Raw genomic sequence first — 13,365 nt, forward strand, 5'->3', positions numbered from 1 at the left:
TTTCACACAGGGCTGATTAAAAGACCAAAGTTCATAGGCGGAAGCTATAAATTCCCTACATTCTGTTCCGGTTCTGAATTATACTCCCTGGTGGTTTCATAGGTCTTGACTGAGGTCTGTCCTAGTAGAACCTTATAATCTTATGTCAGAGTGGATTCTGGGAAAATTTTGGCAAAGGATGTTACTGGACGTTGTTTTGGGATCTCCATATTCCTGCATAAAAGCAGACAGAGCAACTAGATAACCAAACTGAAAACCATAGACTACATATACAATAAAAGTAATTTTTTTAGTTCTATTTCTGCAAGAGGGGCCACCGAAATGAGAAGCCTGTGCCTGGAAACTAGAAAGTAGCCCCTACTGGCTATTACTAGGAAGAAAACCCACACGCACCAATGACCACCCAGCACCGCCAAAAATAAAAATAAAAAAAATTAAAAATTAATTTTAATTAAATTATTGTATCTTAATGCATATATGTGGAATCTCTAAAGATGATGCAGACAAACCTATTTGCAGGCAGCAGTGGAGATGCAGACAAAGAGAATAGCCTTATGGACACGGGGTCTGGGATGGGGTGGGGAGAGGATGGGATGAATGGAGAGAGTAGCATAGAAACATAAACACCACCATATGTGAAATACATAGCCAGAGGGAGTTTGCTGTAAGACTCAGGGGACTCAAACCGGGGCTCTGTGACAACCTAGAGGGGTGGGTTGGGGTAGGAGGTGGGAAGAAGGTTCAAGAGGGAGGGGATATATGCATGATTCATAGGGACGTATGGCTGACTCATGTTGATGTATGGCAGAAACCAGCCCAATATTGTAAAGCAATTATCCTTCAATTATAAATAAATGTTTAAAAACTTGAAATAAATTTTTTAAAAACTGAAAATGCTTTGTATCTTAAAACAACTCTGGTAGCTGGGGGCTGCAGTCATCTGGGGACTCAACTGAAACAGAATATTCAAGGTCGCTCTCATATTGTTGCTGCCTGGGAGCTGGAACTGCTATTCTGGGCACTTCAGTTCCCCTTTGCCCACGGCCTCTCCTTGTGGCTTGGCCCTTCCACCCAGTGGCTGGGGTCCAAGAGCTGCCCCACATGTCACCTTCTCCACGTTCTATTGGCCAAATCAATCACTGGCCCATCCCATACTCCAAAGGAGGAATCGTAGTCTCTGCCTCCTGATGTGAGGAGCAAAATGAACGTACAAGCAGCAGAGGAAATGTTGAGGCCATTTTGGAGGCTGGTTACCGCATGACATGACAGGTTGTAGCCGCAACCAACAAAGTGGCTGAGGATAAACCACCAGCTGCCACAGCTCCTACATCATCTGCACAGGCATAAGCAGAGGGAGCATGAGGGCACCTGATGGACTTCAGAACAGGAAACTCCAACAGAGTCAATAATTATTGCTGGTAGGGCTTGGGGGAGGGCTTCCCAGGTGGTGCTAGTGGTAAAGAACCTGCCTGCCAATGCAGGAGACTAAGAGATGCGGGTTCAGTCCCTGGGTCGGGAAGATCCCCTGGAGGAGGGCATGGCAACTCCAGTATTCTTGCCTGGAGAATCCCTGAACAGAGGAGGCTGGAGTCCATGGGGCCACTCAGAGTCGGCCATGACTGAATCGACGTAGCACACACACACAGCCCACGAAGGGGCTGCTGGAACATAATAAAATCTGAAGGATCTGGAGCAGTTTATCCTCTAGTCTAGAATTCTCAAAACAGGCACCATAGTTGTCTTTCAGGGCAGACCCATGTAGAGGAGAAACGAATGGCTGCTGCTGCTAAGTCGCTTCAGTCATGTCCAACTCTGTGCGACCCCATAGACCGAAGCCCACCAGGCTCCCCCATCCCTGGGATTCTCCAGGCAAGAACACTGGAGTGGTTGCCATTTCCTTCTCCAATGCATGAAAGTGAAAAGTGAAAGGGAAGTCGCTCAGTTGTGTCGACTCTTAGTGACCCCATGGACTGCAGCACACCAGGCTCCTCCGTCCATGGGATTTTCCAGGCAAGAGTACTGGAGTGGGGTGCCATTGCCTTCTCTGGAAACGAATGGCAGTAGAATAAAAATTGCCCAGAAAAGGTAAAACAGGGAAGACACAAATAAGTGTGCAAGAGGGGAATGGATACAGCAAGCCTTAGAAAGCAAATTGCTGCATATTTCTTTAATTTTTATTTATGTTTGGCTGTGCTGGGTCTTCATTGCTGCACACGGGCTTTCTGCAGTTGCAGTGAGCAGGGGCTCCTCTCTGCTTGTGGTTCGAGGGCTTCTCATTGCAGTGAGTTCTCTTGTTGCAGAGCATGGGCTGGTGCGCAGGCTTCAGCAGTTGCAGCTTGCAGACTTTGCTGCTCCACAACATGTGGGATCTTCCCAGCTCAGGGATAGAACCCGTGTCCCCTGCATTGACAGGCAGATTCTTAACCACTGGACCACCAGGGCAATCCAAGTTGCTGTATTTTTTAACACAACATGAAAATAAGAGAAGAGTGAAAGCTACCCTGATCTATGCCTCCTTCCAAAAAAATCAGGAAAATCAACTTTATATAAAAACATGAAAAAGCTATGAAGTTTAGATAAGAGCAGAAATCAAACAATCTAATAGACAATGAGGGTATCTGAGAATATATCAAAACCATAGTATTCTATTTTAAAAATAGCAAAAAGACATCAAGAAACAAGCACAATAGATGTAAACACAGCATAAATAGAATAATTTAGAAATGACATATTAGGAGTCATGAAAAAAGTTTACATAAAAGAAAAATTTTGAAAATGAAGACTAAACTATGGACTTCCCTGGCAGTCCAGTGGTTAAGAGTCTGCCTTCCAATGCAGGGAACACACGTTGTGTTGTTTGGGGTTGGTCAAAAAGTTCATTTGGGTTTTTCCTTGTCATCTTATGGAAAAGTTTGAATGAATTTCTTGGCCAACCCCTATGATAATTGTTTCACAGTCTCCAGGTCCACCTTGCATAGATGATCTACCCCCTTACATCTTTAGGATGTTGCTGCTGCTGCTAAGTCGCTTCAGTCGTGTCCGACTCTTTGTGACCCCATAAACGGCAGCCCACCAGGCTCCTCTGTCCCTGGGATTCTCCAAGAAGGAGCACTGGAGTGGGTTGCCATTTCCTTATCCAATGCATAAAAGTGAAAAATGAAAGTGAAGTCACTCAGTTGTGTCCGACTCTTGGCGACCCCATGGACTGCAGCCCACCAGGCTCCTCCGTCCATGGGATTTTCCAGGCAAGAGTACTGGAGTGGTGTGCCATTGCCTTCTCCTTCAGGATGTTAGGGAGCTATTATCTCTGACCTCTGTTATGTTAGTTCTCAGCCTTTGCAACCTCATTTAGCTCTGTTGTATTTTCTCTTTTCACCACTAAACTCTAAACCTCCTTGTGTGTGTCTACCCAGTCTTGTCTGATTCTTGGCACCCTCAAGGACTGTAGCCCACCAGGCTCCCCTGTCCATGGAATTTTCCAGGCAAGAATTCTGGAGTGGGTTGCCATTTACTTCTCCAAGGGATCTTTCTGACCCAGAGATATAAATCCATGTCTCCTGCCTTGGCAAGTGGATTCTTAATCACTGCACCACCTGAAAGAAAAAATGAAAGTGAAGTCGTTCAGTCATGTCCAACCCTTTGTGACCCCATGGAACATAGCCTACCAGGCTCCTCCATCCATGGGATTTTCCAGGCAAGAGTACTGGAGTGGGATGCCATTTCCTTCTCCAGGGGATCTTCCTGACCGAGGGATCGAACCCAGGTCTCCAGCACAGAAAGCACATTCTGGCTGTTTCTGTGTGTTGGCTATTGTGAAAAATGCTGCTATGGACCCAGGTCTCCCAAATTGTAAGCAGGCGCTTTACCGTCTGAGCCACCAGGGAAGCCCCTAAGTCTCCTTAGTGGCAGTCTAGTTCAATAGACATTTGTCAAGAGCCTCCAGTGACGGGCACCATGATGGGCATGGAAAGAGAGGATGAACAAGTCATGGCTTGGACCTGGAGGAGCTAGCATTCCAGAATGACATGTCCAGCAGAACTTTCTGGGATCATGGAAATGTTCTGTATTTGGATGGTACAGTGGGGTGGCCAGGAGACATTTGTCCTTGAGTCTTAAAATGTGGCCAGGGGATTGTGGAACTGAGTGTTTAATTTTGTTGCATTTTAATTAATTAAAACTCAAGTGGCTATAAAGCAGAAATAGAGACACAGACATAGAGAACGAACACATGGACACGAAGCAGAGAAGCAGGGATAGGATGAATTGGGAGATCGAGATTGACATATACACACTATTGATTGTATAAAATAGATAACTGATGAGAACCTGCTGTATAGCACAGGGAGCTCTACACAGTGCTCTGTGGTGACCGAGATGAAAAGGAAATCCAAAATATGTGTAGCTGACTCACTTTGCTGAACAGTAGAAACTAACACAACATTGTAAAGCAACTACACTCGAATATAAGAAATTTAATAAAATAAAATCAACTGAAGTGGCTTAAGCCACACATGGCTACTGGCTACCACATGGGGCAGTACAGATTCAGAGTGAAAGTTGGCAATTCTTTTTTTCTCTGTGATAAAAGCATTATCAATCCAGGTATACACAGGATGCCACGGGAGCATAGAAGACAGGCATCTAACTCAACCTGGCACAGAAATAAAACAGGACCAAAGAAGCCAATGGTCAGACAGGATGCTAAATGCACACAAATGTGTAACCCAATAATTCTATTCCTACGTATACACCCATGAGAAATGTATGCTTCTGTGAACCACAAAACATGGACAAAAATGTTCATAGCAGCATTTTTCACAATAGCAAAACACAGAAACAGCCAGAATGTCTATCAACAGCAGAATGGCTAAGCAAATTGTCATGTATTTTATATAACAGAAAGTGTACATCTATGAGAATTTTTTTTTAATATATAACATTGTGTACTACGCTCAGTCGTTCAGTTGTATCTGACTCTTTGCAACCACATGGACTGTATCCCACCAGTCTCCTCTGTCCAGGGGGTTTTCCAGGCCAGTCTGCCACAGAAATTGACTTTTCTCAAATCTGGAGAGCTCAGGGTGTTCTGATCTTGGAGAAAATTGCTAGTAGAATAGAATGAACAACACTCAGTAAATCATGTCCCTCATTTTTCTTTGCCAACCTTAAATAATGCTTAGGATAGATTACAGACATCAGTTCTCCAAGTTTTCCTGCTTGGGACTTCCTTTCTACATCCTTCCATGTGCCAACAACAGGATTCCAAAAGAGTCAACTCCTAATTTGTGGAAGGAAAAAGATCGGTTTGGAAACAAGTAGTCCAGTCTGAAAGTTAAAGTCTTTTTAGGATGTATCTTACTGTCAGTGGCAATCCTGACAGAGATGTGTGAAAATCCTCATTGACATGTCTAATAAGATGAAGAATGTTGCAGTCAAAACAGTGCAGATGCCAAGAAATGCCAGGCAGATCTTGTTTGTTCTGGACTCCTCCAACATACATGGTGGAGCATGGTTTCTCCCAAATGCTTCATGTTTTTTAAAGGAATAGATAGCTTTGTCCAACATCCTATTTACTACTACTTAGATTGAACCATTTCCAATTGCTGCTATTTCAAGTTTAAAAAAAAAAAAAAAACAGCCAAAATGGAGTAACCAGCACCACCCTACATTACAGTTGAACCATGGGCAACATGAGGTTAGAGGTGCCAACCCCGGATCATTCAAAAATCCACCTATAACTTAGAGTCAGCCAACTGTATCTTTTATTCATCTGTATCTTGGGTTTTGCAACTGCAGACTTAACCAGCTGGAGATAATGTAGTACTGTAGCACATAGTCATTGAAGAAATCTGCATATACGTGGACCCAAGCCATTTAAACCCATGTTATTCAAGGGTAAACTATACTTTTTCCTATCTCTCTATTTAATCCTCTTACTTGTAATTTCTCTGCAAATCCTATACTTCAGGCATCTTCACCTATTCCTTCTACCCCTCAACACATTCTGCTTCTAATCAATGGCTCAACTTACTCAGAATTCCCTCTTCACCACTTATTGTAACAATCAGTGTTCACCAGAGAAACAGAACCTATAGGAGATGGGAGATATATAAGAGATATAGATATAGGACTATATACATGACTATAGAGGTTAAGTCCCATAAAAATTCAGTTCAGTTCAGTTCTGTCACTCAGTCATGTCCAACTCTTTCCGACCCCATAGACTGCAGCATGGCCTCCCTGTCCATCATCAACTCCCGGAGTTTACCCAAACTCCATTGAGTCAGTGATGCCATCCAACCATCTCATCCTCTTTCATCCCCTTCTCTTCCTGCCTTCAATCTTTCCCCACATCAGGGTCTTTCCCAATGAGCCAGTTCTTCACGTCAGGTGGCCAAAGTATTGGAATTTCAGCTTCAGCATGAGTCCTTCCAAAGAAGATTCAGGACTGATTTCCTTCAGGATGGATTGGTTGGATCTCCTGGCAGTCCAAGGGATTCTCAAGAGTCTTCTCCAGCACCACAGTTCAAAAGCATCAATTTTTCAGTGCTCAGCTTTCTTCATAGTCCAACCCTCACATCCCTACATGACTACTGGAAAAACCAGAGTTTTGACTAGACAGACCTTTGTTGGCAAAGTAATATCTCTGCTGTTTAATACACTGTCTAAGTTGGTCATAACTTTTCTTCCAAGGAGCAAATGTCTTTTAATTTCATGACTGCAGTCACCATCTGCAGTGAGTTTGAAGAGCCCCAAAATAAACTCTTTTACAGTTTCCACTGTTTCCCCATCTATTTGCCATGGAGTGATAGGACCAGATGCCATGAGCTTAGTTTTCTGAATGTTGAGTTTTAAGCCAACTTTTTCACTCTCCTCTTTCACTTTCATAAAGAGGCTCTTTAGTTCTTCTTTGCTTTCTGCCATAAGTGTGGTGTCATCTGCATATCTGAGGTTATTGATATTTCTCCCAGCAATCTTGATTTCAGCTTGTGCTTCATCCAGTCCAGCATTTCTCATGATGTACTCTGCCTATAAGTTAAATAAGCAGGGTAACAATATACAGCCTTGACCTACTCCTTTCCCAATTTGGAACCAGTCTGTTGTTCCATGTCCAGTTCTAACTGTTGCTTCTTGACCTGCAAACAGATTTCTCAAGAGGCAGATCAGGTAGTCTGGTATTCCCATCTCTTTAAGAATTTTCCACAGTTTGTTGTGGTCCACACAATCAACGGCTTTGGCATAGTCAATAAAGCAAAAGCAGGTATTTTTCTGGAACTCTCTTGCTTTTTCAATGATCCAATGGATTTTGGCAATTTGATCTCTGGTTCCTTTGCCTTTTCTAAATCCAGCTTGAACATCTGGAAGATCACAGTTCACATACTGTTGAAGCCTGGCTTGGAGAATTTTGAGCATTACTAGCATGTGAGATCGGAGAAGGCAATGGCACCCCCACTCCAGTACTCTTGCCTGGAAAATCCCATGGATGGAGGAGCCTGGAAGGCTGCAGTCCATGGGGTCACTGAGGGTTGGACACAACTGAGCGATTCCACTTTCACTTTTCACTTTCATGCATTGGAGAAGGAAATGGCAACCCACTCCAGTGTTATTGCCTGGAGAAGTCTAGGGACGGGGAAGCCTGGTGGGCTACCATCTATGGGGTCGCACAGAGCCGAACACGACTGAAGCGACTTAGCAGCAGCAGCAGCAGCAGCAGCAGCAGCATGTGAGATGAGTGCAATTGTGCAGTAGTTTGGACATTCTTTGGCATTGCCTTTCTTTGGGATTGGAATGAAAACTGACCTTTTCGAGTCCTGTGGCCACTGCTGAGTTTTCCAAATTTGCTGGCATATTGAGTGCATATTGAGTGCAGCACTTTCACAGCATCATCTTTTAGGATTTGAAATAGCTTAACTGGAATTCCATCAACTCCACTAGCTTTGTTTGCAGTCGATGCTTCCTAAGGCCCACTTAACTTTGCATTCCAGGATGTCTGGCTCTAGGTTGGTGATCACACCATCGTGATTATCTGGGCCTTGAAGATCTTTTTTGTATAGTCTTCTGTGTATTCTTACCACCTCTTCTTAATATCTTCTGCTTCTGTTAGGTCCATACCTTTATTGTGCCCATCTTTGCATGAAATGTTCCCTTGGTATCTCTGATTTTCTTGAAGCAGTCTCTAGTCTTTCCCATTCTATTGGTTTCCTCTATTTCTTTGCACTGATCACTGAGGAAGGCTTTCTTATCTCTCCTTGCTATTCTTTGGAAATCTGCATTCAAATGGGTATATCTTTCCTTTTCTCCTTTGCCTTTTGCTTCTCTTCTATTCACAGCTATTTGTAAGCCCTCCTCAGACAACCATTTTGCCTTTTTGCATTTCTTTCCCATAAAAGTTAACAATGCTTAAATAGTGATATGACATCAATACATTTTTTTATGGTACATGGTAAGGTAACAGAAAGGAAAAAAGACAAGGATAGCTTGAAAAAAGTGAAAGTGTTAATTGTTCAGTTTTGTCTGAGTCTTTGTGACCCCATGGGCTATAGCTGGCTAGGCTTCTCTGTCCATGGAATTCTCCAGACAAGAATAATGGAGAGGGTACCCATTCCCTCCTCCAGAGGATCTTCTTGAGCCAGGGATCAAACCTGGGTCTCCTGTGTTGTAAGCAAATTTTTTACCATCTGAGCTCTCAGGCAAGCCCATGCATATAAATCCACACACAACTGTATTCATAATAAGATAAGAGTGAAATACTCATGACAGTTACAGTCTTTATTTCTGTAGCTTGTTATGTGGTCATAGTTGATAATTGTAATATCTTCTCCTATTGCTTATTCTAGGGCTTCCCAGGTGGTACTAGTGGTAAAGAATCTATCTGTAATGCAGGAGACATAAGGGACGCAGGTTCTATCCCTGGGTTGGGATGATCCCTTGGAGGAGGAAATGGGAACCCACTCCAGTATTCTTTCCTGAAGAATCTCATGGACAGAGGAGCCTGGCGGGCTACAGTCCATGGAGACTCAAAGAGTCGGAAACAACTGAAGTGACTTGGCATGCATGCACTACTGATTTGATGACTCCTTTGCCTTCAGCAAGCACCCAAACTGGTCATGTTTCTTACCAAGTGAAGTCACCCAAACCTTCATTCTTGAAGGGTCTGGACCATCTGTAGTCCTGTTTGAATTGGGTGGTTGTAGTTTTCCATTTACCTTAATCAGAAGGCATGATAATACTAACAGACATCCTAACAGATCTGCTGTATTCTGGACATACATTTCCTTACCTCCATGGTGGAATCATAGTTCAGTCTTCCCCTGGTAATTATGATCAGTCACCCCAGCCAACACAGTAATTCTCTTCTTTACCTGTCATGAGGGGCTCCAAGTAGCCAGGTGGCAGTATTAACCTCCAGTTCAATAGAATCATTGTTGAGTCATCTGGTGGAAGCATTTCCTTCTCTGGAATGAAAACATCGAAGTCAGCAAAGCATAAAGCCACAAATATAAGAAGCAAAAATTTTGCTATTGGGTCACTAAGATTAACAGTGAGTGGTGCCACTACAGTTTCTACCCCTTGATCACTAGACTCATGAATCTAGGCTATCATATAAGTATGATATTGCACCATATAAATATGATATTGCATCATATATTGTACACGGATTTAGAGCATATGCAGCTTTCTGTAGAACCTTACCCCAGCCCAGGAAAGTATTGCCACCTAACTGGCTTTGTAACTGAGTCTTCAAATCCTTTGTAACTGAGGATTCCACCATCCTGTCAAGCCAGGTAGTTCAGTATGGTGAGGGACATAGTAAGACAAGTGAGTCCCATAAGCATGGGTCCCTTGTAGCTCTTCTTTTGCTATGATTTGAGTTCCTTGATCAGAAGCAAGTCTGTGTGGAATATCATGGAAGTGGACAAGGTATTCTAAACACCAAATCCATATTTGGTGGTTTGGGCATAAGCGTTGCTTGTAGAGAAGGCAGATCGATACCTAGAGTGTCTATTCCATTAAGAACAAAATACGACCCCTCCCATGACATATACCATCCAATCAATCAGCTTGGATCAGGTAGTTGGCTGATCACCTTGGGGTATAATGCCATATGGGGCTCAGCGTTCGTATCTGTCATTGGCAGACCGGACACTCAGTGGTGGCCAGGGCCAGGTTGGTCTTGGTGAGGAGTCCATGTTGCTCAGCCCATGCATAGCTTCCATCCCTGACATCATGCCTCTTTGCTGATGACCCTATGGGGCAATGACAGGGGTCTGGGGAAAGAGGCAGACTGGTGTTCACAGAATATGTCATCTGATCCTATTGATTATTATAATCCCCCTCTGCTGGCATCACCCTTCAGTGAGCATTTACCTGGGACACGAATGTCCTCATGGTTTTGCACAGTCAGAGATCCATCAACATACTTCCTCCTGAAATGTCTTCATCGTCCACTTTCCAATCATGCTTCTTCCAAGTGCCTGATCATCCAACAAAACCATGACTACCACCCCATGAATCAGGATAAAGGTTCAAGCCTGCCCTTTTCTTCTTCAGAACGAAGTGAATAAACAGGTGCACTGCCCAAAGTTCTGCCCACTGAGAGGGTTTGTTTCACCACTATCCTCAAGGGCTATTCCAGAAAGAAGCTGTAGGGCTGCAACTGTCCACTTGGAGGTGGTGCTTGCATATTCTGCAGAACCATCTATAAACCAGGTCTGGGTCTTCCACTCCTCAGTCAACAGGTCATACATAATGCCCCATGAGGTCATAGGTACAGGCTAGGAGAGAGAAGGCAGCGGAGCAGGAGTGGGGATCTTGAACATTTGGGTCACTTCTTCATGTAACTTACTTGTGCCTTCAGGGCTCAGACCCAGTCATGTACACATTACTTCTATTTGCTGATGGAGTGTTGCTGCGAATGCCTAACTCTGTAACTTCACAAATCAGGTAATGCTTAGTTCATAATGGGATGCTCAGGTCACATGGTAAATCGTTCAGTCTCTACAAAGGCCCCATAGCAGGCCAGGAGCTTTCTTGAAAGGAAGGCAGTTATCTGCAAATGACAGCAGAGCCTTGCTCGATTATCCTAAAGGATTATGCTGCAAGTCACCTGTAGGGACCTGCCAAAGGCTCCAACAGCATCCTATGTGCCAACGACATTTCAAGGACCACTGGATCTTCTGGGCCTTATGGCCTACTTGGCAGACCAGCACACACAGCACAACTTTTTTCAGGGTGCAGAGAGTAAGCAGAAAAAAAGAAACAAATCACAGAAGTTATGCAAAGTCCAACAGGTGGTGATCTGGAATGGGTGATATTTAAAGAACAGGCAGGCATCCAGGAATTCTGCCCTAACTTAGGAAAAGGACTAGCAAGATAAGCAGATTTTTGGTTTCAGCAGAAATATACCTCCTGAGAAAGCAAAAATTAGCTTGGACTGAGAAAGTAAAAATTTCCCACCATTTGTCAGACTGAAAAATCAGACAGAAATGAAGCCAGCTGCAAATGTAACAGAAAATAACATCTCTCTCAAGGACACTGAATTTATAAAGGGTCCTAACAACCTCCTACTCTGAATGCTGTTTTAGTTGTTGTTCAGTCACTAAGTTGTGTCTGACTCTGCAACCCCATGGACTGCAGCAAGCCAGGCTTCCCTGTCCTTCTTCATCTCCAGCAGTTTGCTCAAGCTCATGTCCACTGAGTTGGTAATTCTATCCAACCATCTCATCCTCTGTTGTTCCCTTCTTCCCTTGCCCTCAGTCTTTGCCAGCATCAGGGTTTTTCCCAATGAGAGGACTCTTCACATCAGCTGGGCAGAGTATTGCAGCTTTATCATCAGTCCTTCCAGGGAACATTCAGGGTTGATTTCCTTTAGGATTGACTGGATTTGTCTCCTTGCAGTCCAAGGGACTCTCAAGAGTCTTCTCCAGAGTCCTGCTTTATTAATCACTGTGAAATTTTATTTTCTAAAACCATAGTTTAGCAGACACTTTGCCTTTTAAACTTATATTAGTGGGACTTCCCTGGTGGTCCAGTAGCTAGGAATTCATCTTGCATTGCAGGGGATGTGGGTTCAATCCTGGGTTGAGGAACTAAGATCCCACGTGCCACGACTCCCTAGACAAAAGATCCTACAATACAAAAGGAAGAGCCCACGTGCTGCAACTAAGACCCGACACAGCCAAAATAACTAAATAAATACCAAGCTTCTGTGTTTTCAAAAAATAAAATAAAAATATATCAGTAAAAATAAAACATCCAAATCTTGCCTAGAAGGTCTAAGGCACTTTGACACAAAGACTGAGTCTCAGTTTATAACCCAGGTACAGATATTCAGACCCAACGGTATGCATTCATCTTAACTTTACTTGGCACTTCCCAAGGACACAGGAACCTGAGTCTATTGTACAGTCCAAACCTGATGCTAACCCCTTTAGCCATAGCCTGCTTTGCTTTGCTCCTCTCAAACACAGCTTCCTTTAAAGTGACCTTTAAATCTTCCTTTAAAGGGTCATGTCTGACCCTTTGTGACCCTATGGACTGTAGCTCATCAGGCTCCTCTGTCCATGGGCTTCTCCAGGCAAGAATACTGGAAGGGGTTGCCATTCCTTTCTTCAGGGGATCTTCCCAACGCAGAGACTGAATCCAGGTCTCCGGCTCTGCAGGCAGATTCTTTACCAATCCACGCCATTTAAATATCACCTCAATTCCACCCTTTCCCCCAAATCCTACAAGAGTTCTATATTTTCCTTTGCTAAGACTCCAAAGCTGTTCTGGTGGGCAGTCTCCTTCCTTGCATTGGGCCTGGAAGCCTGATTGTATCAGACAGTTTGCTTCTGGTTGTCCAAAGCTGATGGGCCTGTGTGCTCAGGCTCTCAGTCATTTAGTAGCATCAGATTCTTTGGGACCCTATGGACTGAGGGCCCTCCAGGCTTCTCGGTTCATGGAACTTCCCAGGCAAGAATACTGAAATGGGTTGCCATTTCCTTCTCCAGGGGATCTTTCCTTAAGTTGACGGGGCTGGGTACAATTCTAATTAGTGTACATGCTAGAATGAGATAAGGAAGCTATGAGAAAGCCCACTTAGAAAGGGGAAAGGAGATTGTTGCTTGAGGACAAGATAAGAATCCATTGAAGGGAGTCAGGATATTAGGATGAGACAAAAAGTATTGAATGCACTTTGGTGCCAAGCACAAGTGTTGGTTGGTTAGAGCCTCAGTATCTCCTGCCTTCAGTGCAGATCGAGTGAGGATAGCAAGGAAGATTCCAGGGTTTCAACTGCGGAAAGTATTCACACTAAAGAAGTAGGAGCCAGGCCCCACTGGTTGTGACTGAACTCTTAGAAGCAAGCAAAAGAGCCAGCAATAC

The sequence above is a fragment of the Bos grunniens genome, chromosome 6, assembly GCF_055505025.1.
Source record: "Bos grunniens cultivar Pamir isolate PY7600 chromosome 6, Bosgru_T2T1.0, whole genome shotgun sequence".
Classification (NCBI taxonomy): Eukaryota; Metazoa; Chordata; class Mammalia; order Artiodactyla; family Bovidae; genus Bos; species Bos grunniens.